Below are 19067 nucleotides of genomic sequence, written 5' to 3' on the forward strand. Positions count from 1 at the left end.
TGCCTGTATATGTGTAGCATTGTTGATCCATGTAAAATCTTCACATGCACTTCAACTTGTTCTCGCTTGTTCATTTTCTGCATAACAGTATGCATATTATATCCATCCATCCATTTTCTTTGCTGCTTATCCTCACGAGGGTCGCGGGGAGTGCTGGAGTGTATCCCAGCTTTGAACGGGGAGGAGGCGGGGCACACCCTGAAATGATTGCCAGCCAATCGCAGGGCACATAGAGACAAACAGCCGCACTCACAATAACACCTAGGGGCAATTTAGTATCCAATTAATGTTGCATGTTTTTGGGATGTGGAAAGGAAAGCGGAGTGCCCGGAGGAAACCCACGCATGCACGGGGAGAACATGCAAACTCCACATAAACGACATAGTTGCCTTTTAATGTGTAGCATTAGTGATCCATGTAAAATATTCACATGCAGTTCAACTCGTTCTAGCTTGTTCATTATCTGAATAACAGTATGCATACTATAGTGCAGTAGTATTTTATATTTGATTCATACAATGCCACAGACTAATCTTGCTGCGGTTCAATCACATCCATATATATGGTTTTAATTATTCATGTATAGTATTTATTCTGCTTAGAGCCTGATGTCGTGAGTGTGTCCAATTTTGCTACTTTGAAATGAGAATTTCCCCATGGTGAAACAAATACTTATCGTATTATTCTTTCTGACATCTTCCCGATGCACACAGAATATTAATTAGAGCAGGGCTATTGGTTTTGGATTACAATCTCATTTGGGGTAATTAACTACATGCTGCTTCACTATTCCCTCGACCTTCTCTTCTGTTCACATATAGCAAGTTCCATTCCATGTGTTGTTAAATGGCAATTTTTTCTGTCATTGTTTCAAATTTGTATCCTACGTGCTGTTTCCTTTGAGCACATCAGAAAATTCACTCCAAACGCGTCTCTCAACTAGCCGGACCAGATAGAACGATAGAAGGGGCAAGCAGGACGAAGATATTCAACAACAACAAAAAAGACCACAACGGTCAGAAAACTCTCAGCATTGTCACCAAACCAGCACAAAATAACGGTATTTCGTAATTTGAAGAAAAGGGACTGCCTCCTGGAAAATGTGTCAGGGTGGCGTTACTGAATTTTCGAACACACATTCATTTATTTTTTTTTTTAGCTGTTTCCATTAACTCCATGTTTCTTTTAAAAAAAAAAAAAAAACCTCACATTCAGTTGGTCTCCTAAATGATCGGAGTTTAGGTAAAATAATACTTGTTACTAGTCTGTGCCGACAGCTTGTCCTAAATTGACGATTTGCCAGAAAGACACCAGCAAGTCAGTACATTAGCTTAGACAACGTCAACATTGTGCTGAAGCTAGCTAGCTAGCTCACGCTCATACTGTGTAATGACCCCACCCTAATATTAGCAACAGTATTTGTAATATGTCGGGATGTGTTTTCATTATTATTATTGACCTAACTCAACCAATTGGAGGGGTGTCGAAACTGGAAGACCACTGTATTCTCTGAACGTGCTTGCATTCACCAATCCGCACCAGACGAGGACGCCATTTACCTTCCTAATAATCCAGACACAAACTCAGCCAGTATTTTGCAGCGTTTTCATATGATGGGAATTATTCACAAACACCGTTTTAAGTGACCATACGACCTCATTTTCAGATAAAAGGCAATTAAATTAAGAAAAAAAATGTAAAAAACTGTTCCCTAGTCAATTGCATGGCATGGGCATACCTGTCAACTTTTCGGAGCACCAACATCTATAAATAAACTACCAAAAAAAAAAAAAAATCCTTCTTGAGAGCAAAAAAATCCTTATAACATACCGAAGCAAATTATATGTCTAAATAACGGAGGGAAAAAACCACAACGTTTTTCAATGATTTTCATTGTGGAGCTCCATAATGATCATATCTGAAGTTAATGTCTCATTATCAAACTCTATTTAGTGGCATTACTGTGTTCAGAATTGTATTCATGTGTAACTTTCTTCACCAACTCTAAATGCTGACCCTTCGGCTCGAAATTACATCCATTCGTATATGATTTGTGATATACGGCGTACACGTAAGATTCACCACAAAATCCGTATGAACTACGGGTAAACCATACGAGTTGACAAGTATGCATGGGAGGAAGCCGGAGGAATGACACAAGCACAGAGAAAAAACAAACTCCACATGGGAGGTTTGACCCGGGATTCAACCCTCGTACCCATTGGCAGTGAGGCAGATGTTCTAACCACTCGTCCAAGGGTCATGAACGTGGTGTCCGCAGGTATCAGCTCTCGAGGACTTCATTAGTAAAAATCGCTCACCAGTAAATCAGGGGCATTTTCTGATATGAGCGAGATGAGCAGCCAGCCACGGCGGTGCTTCCCAAACGGCGGCACTCAAATCTCACCTGCTAGATTAAAACTAAAACGGCAAATTGTGGTGCACACACTGTATAACATATCCGTACTTCCATTTTCTACACCGCTTATAGAGGTTTATACAGGCTGAACCACTACATCATCCGCCAGTGACCTAATTATAGTCTGTTTTGATTGACAGAGTAACAGTATGATGTTGTGCTACGCTGCGTAAAAATCTCCCTTCATCACAAGGAAAAGCTGTTTCTAATATTACAACCCGCTCTGGAATGAACACATCAGCATCCTGCAGCTCTTCAGCATCGACCTGGTGTCATCTGATTCACGAAACACGTCCCCAGTGAAATACGGGTGAGTCAACGTGATGGGGAATAAATGAAGTTCTCCTTGTGTACGTCACAGCGTAAACAAAGTTAAGAGCGCGCGGGGGGGTTTAAAAGCGGCCGCATCGTGCGTCCACTCAATTTGAGGCTTGTTTTGATTGACGGCCTCCTTCTCTGCCACTTTGACGCAGGCCCCAGCCTCTCCTCTTCCTTCCTGTGGATGCATAGCCCCCCTGGCTCTTCATTAATGGAAAAGGTTAATGTCAGTACACGCTCTACTCATGCAGCTCCCCCCCCCACCCCCCCACACACCACCTCCTTCCTTCCTCTTCACCTTTATCTTGGAAGAGAGAGCACCTCCCCCTCCTCGTTCAGCTCCCCAACGCTTGCCGACGAGGGCAGCACGCCGAGGCAGTCGTGACTGAGGGGAAGTCCCCCCACCGACCCCCCCACCACCACCGCCGCTGCTGCCACATGGCCTCCGGTCGGGCTCCATCTGCATGCTGCTGTATAAACGGATGTTCCACACAGGATTTGGGAACATTTGGAACATCAGTCAGAGCTCAAGAAGTTAAAGATGTAAGCAAAATAAAGGCCAAGTGTGCACTAAAGTCACAATAATAATCTAGCCACCTCATGGGAATATTAAAGCACTTATGAGACCCAAAAAGTATTTGGACACTTCCGTTGCTTTAGCCTTTGGAATAAAACAGGGTGGACTCTCATTTAGGAAGTAAAACTTTGTATGTATAATATGATAAACACCTCACTGTTTTTCATAACTGTATTTGCAGCAGGGCTCAGATCCGACCTCCTGTGACTAGCAAAGAGAAAAAGTGCAAGTAACGGAGCGTGCCCGCCCCCTCCCGCATCCCCACCTTGATCGTTATGTGAAGTCATTGGCAGGCATATTGTTATTGAGCTTAACTCCGTTTTTGTGGTTGCAACCCCCATCAAAAAACATGAGCCAACTTTACAATTCAAATTGATTAGATTTCGCCTGGAAAACCTTCCCTCGATACCTCACCTGACTACGACTGACACGTCTTGCGCGGCCTGATCGAAAGTCATTCGTTTCTGCAAACGCCCCTCCCGTGTCGCTGAATACAACCAAGTTAAAAAGCAAAAATGTCCATAATGACCTCATTTGCTGAAAAAGCGGGCAGGCCATTTCAAATCTAAGCACCAGTTTTCGCCCCTGGACCTTAAAACACTTTTGATTCAATGCCGTCTTAATGTCTTCCAAACGAGTCCCGTTGAGCTTGAAAGAGTTTGGTGCCTGTTCAGGTGAGTAGGAAAGTTGCTCCGGCATTTTTTTTCTGGGTCAGGAACTATAGGATACTCATCGTCCTGCCACAACTCTCATCTCTTCTTGAATAAAGCAAACGCTTCAGGGTCTCGTAGATATGCCGGTCAAAGGGGGAAAAAAAAATAATTTGATAACAGTCCTGGAACCTATCTGACACCTTGTATAATATTAATAAAAAAAAAATCAATATAATTATTGTAATTTCCGGCCTACAGAGCGCACCGGATTATGAGACTCACCCAGTACATTTGTAAAGGAAATACAGTTTGGTACATACATTAGCCGCACGTGTGTAAAAGCCGTAAGTGCCAACATTGAAACCCACAGTGAAACACGAGATATTTACGAAGAAATACGGTACACAGAAAGAGTTTTCAAAGTTTCAATACCTTATCTTAGCTTCACATAGTAACAACACAGTAGCATGAACAGGGCTGGTTAAAAAAAACCATACCAGTTAAAAAAAAAACAGCCACGGCAGCTACACAGTAGCAATAGAGCTGGTAAAAAAAACCCACATACCTAAATCCCTGAGATGCGGCAGTAACACAGCAGAAACATGTTCGCGCGTTGCTAACGCTAGCATGGCGCTAACAGGATCACTTAAGAAAACATACTGATAAAAGTCACTGAGACGCTGCAGTAACACAGCAGCAACACGCTACCACAGTGCTAAAGCCAGCGCAGTGCTAACAGGGAGGGTTAAAAAAAACAACATACCGGTAAAAGGCACTTCCTCGGAACATATATTCCATCAGTCTCACTCTTACCTTTTCCGCTAATTAATGATCTGCAAAAATGAAAATACTAAAAATACACATGTGACTCATTTGGGTCCACGAGCTTGTGCATAAAAAAAATTAGCCACATCACCACATAAGCCACAAAAAAGTCACGGTTTATAGGCCAGAAATTACGATACATCTTTTTTCAAATTACATCTGCCTGTCTGCATGACAAACCGATGCCTTTAGTATTCCCACACAGAATCAAATCCAATTAAGTGTTGTCAAGATAAAAGTCAGCGACTGTGTAGCATTAAAAGTTCTGTGTTTGCACCAGATGACTCACTGCAAACTTGGCGCCATTTGGAGCGAGGGAAAAAATATTATCAGGTGTAAATTCACACAAAGTAAAAGAAGGTCAACAACCACTCTCACAATCACACCTAGGGGCAATTTAGAGTGCCCAATTAATATTGCATGTTTTTGGGATGTGGGAGGAAACCGGAATGCCCGAAAAAAAAAATCCACGCAGGCACGAGGAGAACATGCAAACTCCACACAGGCACTTCCGGGATCGAACCCGGGACCTCAGAACTGTGAGGCCAACACTTCCCAGCTGTTCCACCGTGCCGCCTGTACATAAATAATAATGTAAATTTTTTAACAAAAAAGGTTACACAACTGTAAATACTGTAGTATTTCCATGTTTTATGTGTGCCTTTAGGGGCCATCTGTGGCTTAGTGAGTGACATAAGAAGCTGGACTTGGTTAGCCTGCATGTGAGGGTGTGAGTGTGAGTTGTGGTCTACAGCAGTTCCTCCAAACTGTTTTCATTTTGGTTTTACGTATATGAGCATTTGTCCCCTTTAATAAACAGCTAAAAGGGCATCGGTGGCTGTGCAGGTTCGTGAGAGGGCATTCCAGGATCATAATTTTTTCAGTTCACTCTATTGGCAGTGTACTTGAAAAAGAAAACTGATTTTTACTCTTTTTCATAGAGTAAAAACATGAACTGCAGTACACAAGGTCTTCTGCGCCTCAACTCAACAGGATCCACCGCTTGAACGTAAACCATTTACATGTCCTTGGAAGAAATAGTACAAAACCCACACGGCAATGAGCCACGCGCTGCTTCACCAACACCGAAATCCGCCATCACATGTAGCAGCCGGACAAACAACAAACATGCAAACAAAAATTGTCCGAGTCCACCGTGAAGCGCCCTTCTGATGACACAAGTGCTGATGCTCCAGCTGGCAGCAGTTACCATGGCAACGATGGGCTGAGGCGTAGCTGGGGCTTTTGTTGCGCGAACAATGCCGCTGGATACATACTGCAAATCAATTCACACGCAGGCCGAATATGCTATTTATTTATTTTGCATATATTGCTCTCATTCACAACTTCGCCGCCACTTCGGCTGCGAAATGCGGCGCTTACGGGGATCTTTGCAGTGGATTTCGCATCTCTTCCTATTCAACTTTTCGCCGAAGGTGCCCGAGATCCACCCAAGGTTGACGTGGAAATGAATGCAAACAACCTGCAGCTGAGCCCCACGTTCACTTCCTCGTTTTTCAATCGCTCATCGACAAGGTGATTCACGAGTCCCTGTTCCTTTTCCCGTTTGAATCAATCACTCCGCCAGGGAGCAGTTTCATTCGCACGGAAGCAGGCGGGCGCCACGGGTACCGGGAGACGGAGACCCAAATAAGCCGACTGCTTCATTAATATTTCATTGTATGGATCTTTTGAATTAATTAGGCATCGCGCCCGTCAGTTATTATGAACGCGAGGGGAGGGCCCCATGCCGGAGCCCATGCAGTATTCATCAGTCGCAAATGTACATTTCGCACAAAGAGAACAGCACGTAGCGGGGATTACAATCGTGGAAAAAGGTGTAAGTGGTTTGAAAAGTTGATGCCTGTAAGTTTTTTTGTTGTAAAAATCTATCTATCTACTTACCACCTTTGCAACTACAAGCCTAGCTAGTTGTTAAGTAGGCTTAACCTTTAGCTTTTCCGATACTAGCTACCATTCTACTTGTTGCTAGGTTTTTTTGACGCATGGCTTAGAAACTAGCATTTAATCACAGGCTATCTACGGTACCTATCTATCTACTTACCACCTTTGCAACTACAAGCCTAGCTAGTTGTTCAGTAGCCTTAACCTTTAGCTTTTCCGATACTAGCTACCATTCCACTTGCTAGGTTTCTTTGACACATATCTTAGAAACTAGCATTTAATCAAAGGCTATCTATCTATTTACCACCTTTGCAACTACAAACCTAGCTAGTTGTTCAGTAGCCTTAACCTTTAGCTTTTCCGATACTAGCTACCATTCCACTTGCTAGCTTTCTTTGACACATATCTTAGAAACTAGCATTTAATCAAAGGCTATCTATCTATTTACAACCTTTGCAACTACAAGCCTAGCGAGTTGTTCAGTAGCCTTAAACTTTAGCTTTTCCGATACTAGCTACCATTCCACTTGTTGCAAGGAATCTTTGACGCATAACTTAGAAACTAGCATTTCATCACAGGCTATCTATCTATCTATCTATCTATCTATCTATCTATCTATCTATCTATCTATCTATCTATCTATCTATCTATCTATCTATCTATCTATCTATCTATCTATCTATCTATCTATCTATCTATCTATCTATCTATCAACAAAGTAGCATGTTAACGCCACATAACGAAAATAAGAATTACAACGGACTTTTTTTTAATTTACGTATACTGCTCCTAATAAAGGATTACCCCAAAGTCACTTTCCATCAACGCCCCCCGTGTTTTCTCTGCCTTTGTCTTGCCCCACTGAAGCTGATGGAACACACGTTTTGCTAAAAAAAAAAAAAAAAAAAAAAGCTATTTTAGCATTTTGTGGTGCTTTCAGTCAAATTAGAAAATACTGTATGGATCTCGGTGGCACGGTGGATCCGCTGGAAGTGATGAATCGTGCGGTCTACAAAATATAAAAAAATATATTCCCGATATGGTGGAGCAGCTGGTAAAGCGTTGCACTCACAGTTCTGAGGTCCTGGGTTCAATCCCGGACACGCCTGTGTGACGTTTGCATGTTTTCCCCTTGCCTGCGCGGGTTTTGTTGGGGCACTTCGGTTTTCTCCCACATCCCAAAAACATGCAACATTAACTGGGCAGTCTAAATTGCCCCAAGGTGTGATTGTGAGTGTGACTATTGTCTGTCTCCATGTGCCCTGCAATTGGCTGGCGACCAGTTCAGGGTGTACCCTGCCTCCTGCCCGTTGACAGCTGGGATAGGCTCCAGTACCCCCCGCGACCCTCGTGAGGATAAGCGGCAAAGAAAATAATGGATAGATGGATGGATGGATGGATACACATGTTACTTGAGGCCTGCAAGCCCAAGTAGCGCATGAGTCATTCGCCAAAGAAGTACGTTCAGGTCAGAAGTGTAATTGCCCTTTAAAACACGTTTATGTAAGTGCACGGCGGAGGTGGTGAGGTACAGTAAATCTGGAGCATGAACACGTGGGTTGCTGCTTGCAAAAAAAAAGAAAAGGAAAAAAAGAAAGAAAACTGCAATATCAATTGAATAGAAGAGACAACAAAAGCGGCGGCCAGCGCAAAGGATGGCGATGACGAATGCACAAATGGGGGTCGTTATTTCCCAGAATGCCGGACCCTACCTAAACACTCGCGCCTCCCCCGCGTCACTACACGCAGTCATTTTGAAAAGGACTTCACACACACATGCACACAAAATGCGTCACCGTCTTGTGCGAGTTGACACAAAACAAAAGTTCGACACATTTGCAGTGTCAAAAGGTAGGACAGCAGTTTACCGTCAATTCATAATTGCTCTATTATTCCTCTTGACGATTCCGAATGTCATTGTGCATTCCAAGGGCAATGTTGACAACAAATCATTTTGTTTTTCTAAACTGTGCTGATGTGAGGTGAGGGAAGGGGGGGGGGGTGTTATGTGACTGACTATTCTCTCTTCCTCTACGGCCCACTTGATGTGTTCCAAATGACAAAACTAATGTAGACGCCAAAGGAGCGGATGCCAGCTGTTTCTACATCTTTTGTGTGTGTATGTTTGATGTCTGGTGTGTAGGTGGGGGCGCGTGACAGAAATATAACTGGCATCGTCTCTTTATGAAGTGTTGTTCACGCTCTTTGTCATTTCACTTCAATCCCATCATGGCCGCTTGGGAAAACACATACACACAACAAAAAACACACACATACTTGCTAATAAGCTGTCAGGAAATTTGACATATTTTCTTCGTCTCTCTTGGCAACAGAGCAACCAGAAGGGTCAAACCTTTAATGAAATGTTTTTTATTTCTTTCGTTATTGTGTTATTCTGTTACGTGACTGTGAATCGCACCTGTGTGTGTGTGTGTGTGTGTGTGTGTGTGTGTGTGTGTGTAATCCATTTTGCTTTAGAAATAAGGGAATATTTCACCTTGGAATTGCACCCCATGGCAAAATCACAACAAAAAACGTTTTTAAGATTTTAATGTTTTTTCCCCCATTTTATTTTAACGGTTATAACGTGTAATAAACACACTACTGTTCTCTTATCTTAAAGGAATGATTAAAACACCCGTTACTCATAAAAAAAATGTCATTCAAATATTATAACTAGTTAATCCTGCAATACAAACGAGGTAATTTTGCAAGAATAAAGTTGTGATAATGTAGACAAAAATGTAATCATCTTACAAGGCCAAAGTTGTAATATTACATGAAGGTAATAGTACCATTGTAATAATGCAAGAACAAAGTCATAATTTTAGGAGAATAAAGTCAGAATATTGCAAGAATTAAAATTATCTCATTGGAAAAAAATGTAATGTAAGTCCAAAATTTTGGAAAAAAAAAGGTGATATTGCAAAAAAATAAATAAATAAAGTTAAAAATAGTACAAGGAGAAAGTTGTGTAACTAACAAAGATGGAACTTTAAAAGACAAAGACTGAAAAGTGCTACGCAGTACCCATAAAGTGGTATGCATTATTAAATGGTCATAATACAGTATTTCCAAGAATAAAGTGGTTCATAGTACAAGAAGCAAGTGAAAGAAAGAAAAAAAAATTGTAAAACGGCGACCTTGGCCCTGAGCTCCGCTTTAATGACGTTCTTGCATTTGCCTTGAAACGTTTCCTTTCTTCCATTCGAACAAGAAAACTTTGTCCTCCCACATGTACGGAAACGACTACTCGCGAGTCCGACAAAAGGCTGCAATGGCAGTCTCATCAGAACCATCGATAATCTGCTCCATCTAGCTGCAGTCCGATTCCTGTGACAGGCCCAGAATAATGTGTTCAACACTTTTTCCCCCAATATTAAAGAGGCTTACTTCACACTTTTTACAGGATTACATATTGTACTTTATTTGATCAAACCACATGATGTACAAAAGTCTGCTAGCATAATGCTAACACACGATGCAAAACCTCATTGATGGGCTAGCAAACAAAAGATGCAGCAAGTCACCTAAACCAAAAATATAACAATACTCAGAGGTATCATTTGTCATATGCATAAAATGACTAATATTAATGCAACTTAGCAACACTTTTTTGTGGTTTATGTATGTTTTCAATATACATAAAATGGTGGTGACCGAGGCATGCACACCAAAAGAAGCACAATGTCAATGGGCATGGAAGCATGAAATCACGATGCCCAAACTATTTAATTCTTTACATTCCGTTTAATTGTGTTATTAAAATGTGTTTCAATAAAATACAATGCTGTAGATCAGGAGCGTCCTCAGAGGGCCGTTATGACTGTGAAACCATGAAAATCTTTCGCCTCGTCATATTTAGACGTGAAATTTATGAGCTAGTTTTGGAATTAGAAGTCAAGGTTAATGTGTTTTTAAAGTATTGCTGATGCTTGGGTACACAATAATGTTTGCAATATCTCAACATTATCATTTATGATTGACAATTTGGGTGGCACGGTGGAGCAGCTGGTAAAGCGTTGGCCTCAGAGTTGTGAGATCTTGGGTTCAATCCCAGACCCGCCTGTGTGGCCTTTGCATGTTCTCCTCGTGCCTGCGTGGGTTTCCTCCGCGCACTCTGGTTTCCTCCCATATTCCAAAACTCTCTAAATTGTCCCTAGGTGTGATTGTGGGTGCAGCTGTTTCTCTCGATGTGCCCTGCGATTGGCTGGCAACCAGTTCAGCGCGTACCCCGCCTCCTGCCCGTTGACACCTGGGATAGGCTTCAGCACTCCCGCGACCCTCGTGAGGATAAGCAGTGAAGAAAATGGATGGATGGATATGACAATTTGATATTTTGGTACAGATTTGAATAAAAATCATGCAAGTTCATACTCATAATAGGCATTCATAGGCCACATAAAATCATGAGGCGGGCCAGATCCGGCCCCCCGGCCTTGAGTTTGACATCAATGCTGTAGATTATTATTTTATTTAAAAACAAAATATGTAGTTTTTGTTGCTGGTTTTTTTTGGTTGGGCTGGAACAGATTAATGTCACCTCCACTGATTTGAAACAAGCGTTTTAAGGACCCGGACGGAATTGAACTCCTCGTTCAAGGCACCGCCGTATTTGCAGTATTCATCATTCCATCTTGTTTTATTGCGTTAGCCTCTCTATTCAAGTTCATTTTGCCTCCGCCGAGTGCAACGAACGAGCAGCCAGGAAGCCAGCGCGTGTCCACGCAGGAGCCGATTGAATTAAAGACTGGGGCCTTTCCTTTGTCTGTTCACTCATTTGCTTTTCTGCCACCTCCACCGAAAGGGAAGACGGAAATATTCTCCTTCGTGTCGTGTTACGGAATAACTCCACTGTCATACCGTACAGTTCGATAACAACAGTATACGAGCATTGTGGACTCCACCTCAACATTCATACACAAAAGTTTCTTTTTCTTTTATCATTTTCCCAATTACTTTAAAAAAAAAAAAAAACACTGAGACAGATATTCTTGCAAGAAGAGAGGATATTGCATAAAGCAGACACGGAAATAAGAATCAGAAGCATGTTTATCGACCAAGTGTGTAAAAATACAGAAGGAATTCTTCTCGGGCAGTCGTTGGTGACCTGGTACGACATTCAGAGCAAAGAACAACAAGAACAAAGAATAAGAGACCTTTCTCTTCTTAGGAACTATTCCATATAAGTCGTGCAAGATGTAAAAGGTTCTTCATTTCGAACAGGTAAGAGATAAGTGTGCTTGTACAGAACGCCTTTACCCGTTCGCGGTTCCCGTTATAAACCAGTGCAATGACAATTCTGCCTGACGCTGTCCAACTGTCTTGCGTCGAGACAGTCAAGTTCTTGGGAATTACAGTCTCAGTGGACCTGAAGTGGGAGACGAACATCAACTCCATCCTCAAGACAGCCCAGCAAAGATGTACTTCCTGCGGCTTCTGAGGAAGCACGGCCTGTCACAAGAGCTGCTGAGACAGTGCTACGCAGCGGTCATCCAATCAGTACTGTGTACCTCCATCACAGTCTGGTTTGGGGCCGCCACAAAAAAAGGACAAACTCAGATATTGCAACGGACAATCAACACCGCTGAACGGATTGTCGGCACCACGCTACACACTATTGAGGACTTGCACCCAAAGCAAACTAGGTCCGGAGCATGCAGGATCCTTCCGGATCCTCCACATCCTGGCCACCAGGTCTTCCAGCTTCTTCTGTCGGGAAAGCGCTACAGATCAATGAAAGTCAAAAGTAGCTGTCACGACCCATCGGTGTTGGGGAGGACCCAAATGGAGGACTCCTGAGACGCAGAGGCAGTTCGGGAAAAGTGTTTATTCGTTCCAAGGTCGAGGATAAGCCAGACAGTCAACTGGAGGAGCGGTAACCAGGACGTCAGGCGTAGAGGGCAGATCAGCGGGCAAACAGGGATTGGTACACTGGAGATCAGTCAGAGAGAGCAGCAGTATCAAGGACGTTAAGCTTACGGGTTGGTCGGAGGACAGGCAGAGGTCGATAAACAGGGATTCAGGATCAGGAACAAGGAAGTGCTGGAACAAGGCATGGATGGCAACGATCTGGCAAAGCCAGTCCGTCCGCTGGGTCCAATTTATACTAGGGTTCATTATAGCAGATTAGGCGCAGGTGTGCATCTCGTAATCAACGCAGGTGTGTAGGGGACCTGCACCACCAGGGCTGGGACCGGCAGGACCATGACAGTAGCAGGCATTTAAACAGTTTTTTTCCCCCTCTGGCAAATAGGTCATGAAATTCTTGATCACTGAACCTACAATTTTTCTGCCATGTTAGACACTCACTCACATCCTGGTGGTCCAATCAAGATTAGTATTATCCATCCATTTTCTTTGTTGCTTATCCTCACAAGGGTCACAGGGAGTGCTGGAGCCTATCCCACCTGTCAACAGGCAGGAGGCGGGATACACCCTGAACTGCTTGCCAGCTAATTGCAGGGCAGATGGAGACAAAGCCACACTCACAATCACACCTAGGGACAATTTAGAGGGTCCAATTAATGTTGCATTTTTTTGGGGATGTGGGAGGAAAACATAGTGCCTGGAGAAAACCCATGCAGGCACGGGGTGTCATGATCCTGCCGGTCCTAGCCCTGGCTGTCCAGGTCCCCCGACACACCTGCAGTCATCAGGAGGCGGACACCTGCACCTCATCCGCAGTAATTAACAGTAGTAACTATAGGACCCAGCGGGCGCTCTGGCTTTGCCAGATCGTTGCCATTGATGCCTCGTTCCCGCACTTCCTCAACTCCCGGCGTACCGACCACTGCCTGTCTCCTGACCTACCCCGTAAGCCTGACGTCATTATCACTGCTGCTCCCGTGGACTGCCAGCCTGGTTACCGATCCTGGACTGAATAAACATATTTCCCGAACTGCCTCCACGTTTCCCGAGTCGTGCACTTGGGTCCAACTCCGTGTGCTGGTCATGACACGGGGAGAACATGCAAACTCCACACAGGCGGGGCCAGGATCGAACCCGGGTCCTCAGAACTGTGAGTGCAACGCTTTACCAGCTGCTCCACCATATCGGGAATATATTTTTTTATATTTTGTAGACCGCACGATTCATCACTTTAAACTGCTCCCTTTGCACGATTTTAATTGCACTGGTCTGTAACGGGAACCACAAACGAGATCTCATCTATTAATCTATTCATCCATCCATCCATAGACGCTTGCTGTATACATCAATGCAACTACGTCAATACACAAAACCATCTGTGCCGTACTTGGCAGTCCCGTTATCCATCCTCAAAGGCCTACTCTCACGTATCAATGTGTACGTATCGATTCCATTGACCGTGCATGCATCTGTCCATCCATCCATTCATCCGTCTGTCAATCCCGTCATCTACCAGCCAGCCTCGCTGCCACGGACGCATCCATCCGTCCACGTACCCAGATGCAGTCCGGCTAACTGTGTACACACGGAGCCGTTTACCCGTGCATCCAACTACCTCCTCATTCATTCATTCAAAACTCCATTTTATTTTCAAAGGAACGTGTCATATTCAAAACCAGAGACACATTTGACATGGAGCAAATAAAAGTACCGTTTGCGACTGCGTAGCCTTTAAAGCAAACGTTTCGGTGCGCTTGCAAACGTTCCAGTTTCAGAGTCATGGAAATGAATGTGCGAGGAGGGAGCATAAGAATTCCTCAAGCAATAAAAAGTTATAATGAAGAAGGTGGGAGGCCAGACTTTGTCCAGCGCGGCTTTTACTTATCAAGGCCGTTTGGGCTCAACACCCACGCGCGGCATTTCAATACACAATGCCTTTCATAGGACTATCTCTGCTGATACTTGATTATTTTTTTTTTGGTACCGTGACACCTACGCGCCCACTCTAACCTCAGTGACCCTTTTCCACAACGGTTTACGGAAACGCTACATCACGACAACCCCCGTCGGTCGTCTCCCTGCCAAACCGGCCTGAAATCTCACATGAGAAGGAGTGCGTGTCTCGAGGTTGTCATAGCAACAGCGTGAGTCATTCTGCTGCAGTCAGCTTAAAGGCACACTCGCGGCAACCGGTGTTTCACTTCGCCGTTTTATTTCCGTTTCGCCCACCGGCCCGTCGCTATCCGTGCGGCGAGATGCCAAAACGGTGTAAATTGATCGGGCACGGCTCCTGTTTACACAGGCAGGGCGATCATCAGGCTCTCGCTTTGATTGCGTATTTATAGACGCCGCTAATCAGCAAACCTGCAGCTGAGACCCCCGGGCTGCGAGGGAGGGCCGGTGATGAAGTGGGCGAAGAGAGAAAGAGGCACCCAATTGTTACCAGGAACTCTTGTGAGCGCTGATGAACGGAGCTTTATTTGCTAAAAGCGTATTCCTCTCGATTGGCATTGTACTCTATTCTCTAAAGGGTCCAATTAATGATGCATTCACTGGAAAGAAGGAAATCGGAACTCGCAATGGAAGCTAGCCAAATCGAGTCACACAAAGATGGTGAGTGATCGCGAGATACGAAATATAGTGCTCGCCCCTATCTGGGTAGTGGGTAAACTGGAGCCTATCCCAGCTGACTTTGACTGGTCGCCAACCAATCACAAGGCATACAAGGACAAAAACACATTCAAACACAAATATGGACAGCTTGCAATCTCTAATTAAATTAGCATTCTTGTTTTGAGAATGTGGGACGAATCGGGAGAGAGAATGCAAAGCAGAGCAAAATTATTTGTATATAACGCATTTCATACACGAGGTAACTCAATGTGCTTTACATGATTAAAGGCATTTGAAAACAGAGATAAAACATTTAAAATGAAGAAAGAAGAGTTTTCAACCTGGATTTAAAAACAATCCCGCTTAGGGCTGACCTCACCTCTGTTGGCAACTTATTCCATTTGAGTGCATCATAATAGCTAAATGCTACTTCACCACGTTTGCTTTGCACTCTGCGCAGCACAATTTGACCTGAGTCAGTCGATCTCAGAGCTCTACTGGGTTTGTTTTCCGTAAGCATTTCTGTCATGTGGTCACAAAATCATTTCGTGATTTACAGACCAGTAGCAAAACATTAAAATCTCGTCTAAAGCTGACTGGAAGCCAGTGCAAGGACTGTAGGATTGGAGCTATATGCTGTGACCGCTTTGTTTTGGTCAGAACACGAGCTGCAGCATTTTGAATGAACTGCAGCTGTTTAATACTCTTTCTGGGAGTCCAATCAGAAGACCATTACAGTAGTCAAGTCTACTTGAGATAAAAGCATGGGTGAGCTTTTCCTGGTCTGCTTGACACGTACAAAACTTCACTCTAGAAATTTTCTTCAGATGGTAGAAGGCAGTTTTTGTCAGGTCAGAATCAATCAGAAAACCAAGGATTTGGACTTGGGCTTTGGTTTTTAAAGATAGAGAGTCCAGGTGTTTACTAACAGCAATTCTCTTTATTTTAATTGCCAAAAACAATTGTCTCAGTTTTGTTGTGATTTAGTTAAAGAAAACTTTGGCCCATCCAGTCATTTATCTGATTTAGACAGTAGCACAATACCTCAATTGAAGGTTGTAGTCATCTGGAGACAAAGTCCACACAGGAAAGCCAGAGAAGAAGTTTGAACCCTGATCCTCAGAAACATACTATATTGTCCTACCCCAGAACTGTCATGACCAGAACACGGGGTTGGACCCAAATGCACGACTCGGGAGATGTCGAAGCAGTTCGGGAAATGTTTTCATTCAGTCCGGCAGGCAACGGGAGCAGCAGTAACAAGGACGTCAGGCGTGAGAGGCAGGTCAGTGTGCAGGCAAGAGTCGGTACACGGGAGATAAGCAACGGAATCACAAGAGTGCGTGTGCAAGGCATGAGGCAATGATCTGGCAAAGGCCAGATCATTGCAGAGGAGTCCTATTTGTATCTCTCCTATTTACGGGGAACGAGGCGCAGGTGTGCGCCTCACTGATTGCTGCAGGTGCGTGGCATGTCGGGGACCGGCACAGCCAGGACAGGAACCGGAAGGATCGTGACAAGAACAGGTTGTGCATATTGATATCAGGCATGAATCATAAATACTGCAGTAGTGTTACCGGCCTTTGCCAGATCATTGCAGAGGAGTCCTATTTGTATCTCTCCTATTTACGGGGAACGAGGCGCAGGTGTGCGCCTCAATGATTGCTGCAGGTGCGTGGCATGTCGGGGACCGGCACAGCCAGGACAGGAACCGGAAGGATCGTGACAAGAACAGGTTGTGCATATTGATATCAGGCATGAATCATAAATACTGCAGTAGTGTTACCGGCCTTGCCAGATCATTGCAGAGGAGTCCTATTTGTATCTCTCCTATTTACGGGGAACGAGGCGCAGGTGTGCGCCTCAATGATTGCTGCAGGTGCGTGGCATGTCGGGGACCGGCACAGCCAGGACAGGAACCGGAAGGATCATGACAAGAACAGGTTGTGCATATTGATGTCAGGCATGAATCATAAATACTGCAGTAGTGTTACCGTATTAACTTGCACTGGCAGTGTAGCGGTACATGCCGTTGCCTTTTGCACATGCACAGGTTTGATTCCCGTTCGAAGCCAAACAAATCATGTGAGAGACTTGCTGTTGTGACCCCTGACAAAGAAAAGCTTGCAACGCATCTTTTTTTGCTCAAATAGTGACGCCTACTCAAATGGTTCAAGTGAGTGTCATCCAGTTCAAGGAGAACGAAAGTAGAGATGTCAAAAGTTACTTTTTATTTTTATTGAAAAAAAAAATACATTTGTTCTTTTACGGAGGGAACCATGTTAGGTATTTTCATTCTTGTGAGAATAAGAATTTGTGAGATTGTTATGTACATATGCCGGTTCTGGCTTATTTAGGGTCTTTATTTAACTAAGATAACATTATAACATGTAGTCACTGATGATGTAGTGGTATACAAGCCTGACTGTGGGGCAGGGAGCGTGGGATCGATTCCTGCTCAGTGATGGTGTCGATATCTGCGACAGACTGGTGACCAGTTCAGCGTGTAGTCTGCCTTTCGCCTGAAACTAGCGAGGACCCTTCTGAGGATAAGCAGTTTGGATAATGGACATTACAACATTAGTAAAAAATGATTGCCATGGCAGTTGTTTTTACATTACTGTGAAACCCTAAGAGTTGTCTTCTATGTTAAATCCTTGCAAAAAAGAATCTGAATAGCAAGCTAACAGGGTCCGCATCCTGATCACAAATATACACTTTTGAATTTACTCAGAAGAGATCATATGAGGTGGCATTGTGGCGCAGTTGGAAAGCGTTGCCCTCACCGTTCTGAAGACTTGGGTTCGATACCAGCGCTCCCTGTGTGGAGTTTGCATATTCTCCCTGTTCCTCTGTTGGTTGTCTCCAGGGACTCATTCATCCATTTTCTTTGCCGATCATCCTCACGTGGGTCGCGGGGAGTGCTGGAGCCTATCCCAGGTGCCAACGGGCAGGAGGCGGGGTAGACCCTGAACTGGTTGTCAGCCAATCGCAAGGCACATAGAAACAAACAGTTGCCCTCACAATCACACCTAGGGGCAATTTAGAGTGTCCAATTAATGTCTGCATGTTTTTGGGATGTGGAAGGAAACCGGAGTGCCTGGAGAAAACCTACGCAGGCACGGGGAGAACATGCAAACTCTACACAGGTGGGGCCGGGATCGTACCCCAGGTTCTCAGGACTGTGAGGCCAAGGCATTACCAGCTGATCCATTGTGCCACCTCCCAAAAACATGCAACATTAATTGAACACTCTAAATTGCCCCGAGGTGTGATTGTGAAGGCGACTGTCTCTATGTGCCCTGCGACTGCCTGGCAACCAGTTTAGGGTGTAGCCCGCCTCCTGCCCGTTGACAACTGAGATAGGCTCTAGCATTCCTGCGACACTTGTGAGGATAAGCGGCTCAGGAAATGGATGGATAGTGATCGCATGTTAGTTAAATCCAGCAAAGAACCACACGGAAGTGTAATGACTTTAAAATCTGATCACATTTAGGAGCCCGCTCCGTTTTAAATTTCTATTAGAAAATCTCGACGGTGCTCCCACGTTGTCCAATTGTGCGACAAGGTCTGGTTCATACTGACAACTTTCCAAGAGATGGACAGCGCTGCGCACAAAAGTGATACCGCCTGTTGACCAAGACTCTAAGAAGAGAATAAATGAGCCTTTGGAAATATGACAACACAACGTAGTACAAGCTAACAAGCTCGGTACAAGTTGACAGTTTGTGACATAAAGCCATCGCATCACACCAGGGTTTAATTAACTCGTAGCTACGTGGAGGCGTGTGACTGTCAGGCCGTCGAAGTTGACACGCGGTAAATTGGACCGGAACGTTTCTGTTTCCAGGAAAGACGGAGAAAGATGGAGAGGAAGGACTGGAAA

General features: G+C 44.2%; 1 protein-coding gene and 1 long non-coding RNA gene across 4 annotated transcripts in view; one reads left to right on the top strand and one right to left on the bottom strand.

The window, feature by feature from the left end:
- The window catches only part of fstl3 (follistatin-like 3 (secreted glycoprotein)), a 32097-nt gene extending 15568 nt beyond the window's left edge, over window positions 1–16529 (bottom strand). For 2 of the 3 annotated variants that reach the window (XM_061825707.1, XM_061825705.1), the window contains exon 1: window positions 16226–16529. The gene's annotated coding sequence lies outside the window, so the exon portion shown is untranslated. Of the gene's footprint in view, window positions 1–1209; window positions 1449–16225 lie in introns of those variants that run through there. The other variant, XM_061825708.1, reaches the window with a different exon arrangement.
- On the top strand, window positions 911–3005 carry LOC133503778 (uncharacterized). The gene is made up of 3 exons (XR_009795833.1): window positions 911–1015; window positions 2560–2729; window positions 2893–3005. It is a non-coding gene; the product is annotated as an uncharacterized LOC133503778 (long non-coding RNA).
- Window positions 16530–19067: the final 2538 nt, after the last annotated feature.

This window comes from Syngnathoides biaculeatus, chromosome 7 (genome assembly GCF_019802595.1).
Source record: "Syngnathoides biaculeatus isolate LvHL_M chromosome 7, ASM1980259v1, whole genome shotgun sequence".
NCBI lineage: Eukaryota > Metazoa > Chordata > Actinopteri > Syngnathiformes > Syngnathidae > Syngnathoides > Syngnathoides biaculeatus.